The sequence below is a fragment of the Arachis hypogaea genome, chromosome 1, assembly GCF_003086295.3.
Source record: "Arachis hypogaea cultivar Tifrunner chromosome 1, arahy.Tifrunner.gnm2.J5K5, whole genome shotgun sequence".
NCBI lineage: Eukaryota > Viridiplantae > Streptophyta > Magnoliopsida > Fabales > Fabaceae > Arachis > Arachis hypogaea.
This window is the reverse complement of record NC_092036.1, coordinates 87,795,525-87,799,348: the sequence shown is the minus strand read 5'-3', so window position 1 is coordinate 87,799,348 and position 3,824 is coordinate 87,795,525. Positions and strand designations below refer to the sequence as shown.

At 40.2% G+C, this 3,824-nt stretch overlaps 1 non-coding gene across 1 annotated transcript; it reads left to right on the top strand.

Moving 5' to 3' along the window:
• The first annotated feature begins 3,126 nt into the window (after positions 1–3,126).
• LOC112715519 (small nucleolar RNA R71) lies at positions 3,127–3,230 on the top strand. The gene has a single exon (XR_003159754.1). It is a non-coding gene; the product is annotated as a small nucleolar RNA R71 (small nucleolar RNA).
• Positions 3,231–3,824: the final 594 nt, after the last annotated feature.

Below are 3,824 nucleotides of genomic sequence, written 5' to 3'. Positions count from 1 at the left end.
CCAGCAATCGTGAGTTTGAAGCTCGTCACAGTCATTCAATTCCGGAATCCTACTCGGAATACCACAGACAAGGTTAGACTTTCCGGATTCCCATGAATGCCGCCATCAATTCTAGCTTATACCACGAAGATTCTGATTAAGGAATCCAAGAGATATGCGCCCGGTCTAAGGTAGAACGGAAGTGATTGTCAGTCACGCGCGTTCATAGGTGAGAATGATGATGAGTGTCACGGATCATCACATTCATCAAGTTGAAGTGCAATGAATATCTTCGAACAAGAATAAGTCGAATTGAATAAAAAATAGAAGTACTTGCATTAAAACTCGAGGTACAGCAGAGCTCCACACCCTTAATCTATGGTGTGTAGAAACTCTACCGTTGAAAATACATAAGTGATGAAGGTCCAGGCATGGCCGAGAGGCCAGCCCCCAAAACATGATCACATGATCAAAAATACAATCCAGGATGAAAATATAATAGTAAAAAGTCCTATTTATACTAGACTAGCTACTAAGGTTTACAAAAGTAAGTAATTAATGCAGAAATCCACTTCTAGGGCCCACTTCGTGTGTGCTTGGGCTGATCTTGAACTTTACACGAGCTAAGGCTTCTATTGGAGTTGAACGCCAAGTTGTAACGTGTTTTTGGCGTTCAACTCTGGTTCGTGACGTGTTTCTGGCGTTTGACTCCAGAATATAGCGTAGAACTAGCGTTGAGCGCCAGTTTGCATCGTCTAATCTCAAATAAAGTATGGACTATTATTTATTGCTGGAAAGCTCTGGATGTCTACTTTCCAACGCCATTAAGAGTGCGCCATTCGAAGTTATGTAGCTCTAGAAAATCCATTTCTATTGCAAGGAGGTCAGAATCCAACAGCATCAGCAGTCCTTTGTCAACCTTTTATCAGAGTTTTGCTCAGGTCCCTCAATTTCAGCCAGAAATTACCTGAAACTACAAAAAAACACACAAACTCATAGTAAAGTCCAAAAATGTGAATTTAGCATAAAAACTAAAGAAGACATCCCTAAAAGTAGCTAGATCCTACTAAAAACTACCTAAAAACAATGCCAAAAAGCGTATAAATTATCCGCTCATCATGCAGCATGTTTCTGGCGTTGAACGCCAGTTCCATGCTTGTTTTTGGCATTCAGCACCAGATCCATGCTCTGTTTTGGCGTTGAACGCCAGCCAGATGCTTCTTACTGGCGTTTAAACGCCAGTAAGTCCTTCCTCCAGGTGTGATTTTCTTCTGCTATTTTTGATTCTGTTTTTAATTTTAATTTTTTTTTGTGACTCCACATGATCATGAACCTAATAAAACATAAAGAAACAATGAAAATAAAATAAAATTAGATAAATAAAAATTGGGTTGCCTCCCAACAAGCACTTCTTTAATGTCAATAGCTTGATAGTGGGCTCTCATGGAGCCACACAGGTGATCAGGTCATTGTTGTATAGTCCCAACACTAAACTTAGAGTTTGGTTGTGGGGATTCAACACCAAACTTACAGTTTGGCTGTGGCCTCTCAACACCAAACTTAGAGTTTGATTGTCGGGGCTTTGTTTGACTCTGTACTGAGAGAAGCTTTTCATGCTTCCTCTCAATTGTTAAAGAAGAAGATCCTTGAGCCTTAAACACAAGGTAGTCCCCATTCAATTGAAGGACTAATTCTCCTCTGTTAACATCTATCACAGCTCCTGCTGTGGCTAGGAAAGGTCTTCCAAGGATGATGCATTCATCCTCCTCCTTCCTAGTATCTAAGATTATGAAATCAACAGGGATGTAGAGGCCTTCAACCTTTACCAACACGTCCTCTACCAATCCATAAGCTTGGCTTACTGACTTGTCTGCTATTTGTATTGAGAATAAGGCAAGATGTACCTCAATGATCCCCAGCTTCTCCATTACAGAGAGTGACATAAGATTTATGCTTGACCTCAGGTCACACAGAGCCTTTTCAAAGGTCATGGTACCTTTGGTATAGGGTATTAAGAATTTTCCAGGATCTTATTTCTTTTGAGGTAAAGTTTGTTGAACCCATGTATCTAGTTCACCAATGAGCAAGGGAGGTTCACCTTCCCAAGTCTCATTACCAAACAATTTGGCATTCAGCTTCATGATAGGTCCTAGATATTAAGCAACTTGCTCTCCAATTACATCTTCCTCCTCTTTAGAGGAAGAATAGTCTTCAGAGCTCATGAATGGCAGAAGAAGGTTTAATGGGATCTCTATGGTCTCTATATGAGCCTCAGATTCCTTTAGGTCCTCAATAGGGAACTCCTTCTTGCTTGAGAGATGTCCCATGAGGTCTTCCTCATTGGGATTCGCGTCCTCTCCCTCCTTCTTGCATTCGGCCATGTTGAGTATATCAATGGCCTTGCACTCTCTCTTTGGATTCTCTTCTGTATTGCTTGGGAGAGTACTAGGAGGGGTTTCAGTAACTTTCTTACTCAGCTGGCCCACTTGTGCCTCTAAATATCTAATGGGGGATCTTATTTCATTCATAAAACTTAAAGTGGCCTTAGACAGATCAGAGACTAAATTTGCTAAGTTAGAGGTACTCTGTTCATAATTCTCTGTCTGTTGCTGAGAAGATGATGGATAAGGCTTGATATTACTGAGCCTATTTCTTCCACCATTATTAATGCCTTGTTGAGGCTTTTGTTGATCCTTCCATAAGAAATTTGGATGATTTCTCCATGATGAATTATAGGTGTTTCCATAAGGTTCACCCATATAATTTACCTCTGCTATTGCAGGGTTCTCAAAATCATAAGCTTCTTCTTCAGAAGATGCCTCTTTAGTACTGTTGGATGCATTTTGCCATCCATTCAGACTTTGAGAAATCATGTTGACTTGTTGAGTCAACATTTTGTTATGAGCCAATATGGCATTCAGAGCATCAATTTCAAGAACTCCCTTCCTTTGAGGCGTCCCATTATACACGGAATTTCTCTCAGAAGTGTACATGAACTGGTTATTTGCAACCATGTCAATGAGTTCTTGAGCTTCTGCAGGCGTTTTCTTTAGGTGAATGGATCCACCTGCAGAATGGTCCAATGACATCTTAGAGAACTCAAACAGACCATAATAGAATATATCTATCATGGTCCATTCTAAAAATATGTCAGAAGGACATCTTTTGGTCATCTGCTTGTATCTTTCCCAAGCTTCATAGAGGAATTCACCATCTTTTTGTTTGAAAGTCTGAACATCCACTCTAAGCTTGCTCAACTTTTGAGGAGGAAAGAATTTAGCTAAGAAGGTCGTGACCAGTTTATCCCAAGAGTCCAGGCTATCTTTAGGTTGAGAGTCCAACCATGCTCTAGCTCTGTCTCTTACAGCAAAAGGGAAAAGCATGAGCCTGTAGACTTCAGGATCTACTCCATTAGTCTTAACAGTCTCACAGATCTGCAAGAACTCAGTTAAGAACTGGTAGGGATCTTCTGATGGAAGTCCATGAAACTTGTAGTTCTATTGCATTAGAGCAACTAATTGAGGTTTTAACTCAAAATTGTTTACTCCAATGGGAGGAATTGAGATGCTTCTTCCATCAAACTTGGAAGTAGGTGTAGTATAATCACCAAGCATCCTTCTTGCATTATTGTTGTTGGGTTCGGCTACCATCTCCTTTTCTTGTTCAAAAATTTCAGCAAGGTTGTCTCTGGATTGTTGTAGTTTAGCTTCTCTTAGTTTCCTCTTCAGAGTCCTTTCAGGTTCTGGATCAGCTTCAACAAGAATGTCTTTTTCCTTGTTCCTGCTCATATGAGAAAGAAGAGAACAGAAAAAGGAAGAGGAATCCTCTATGTCACAATGAAGAGG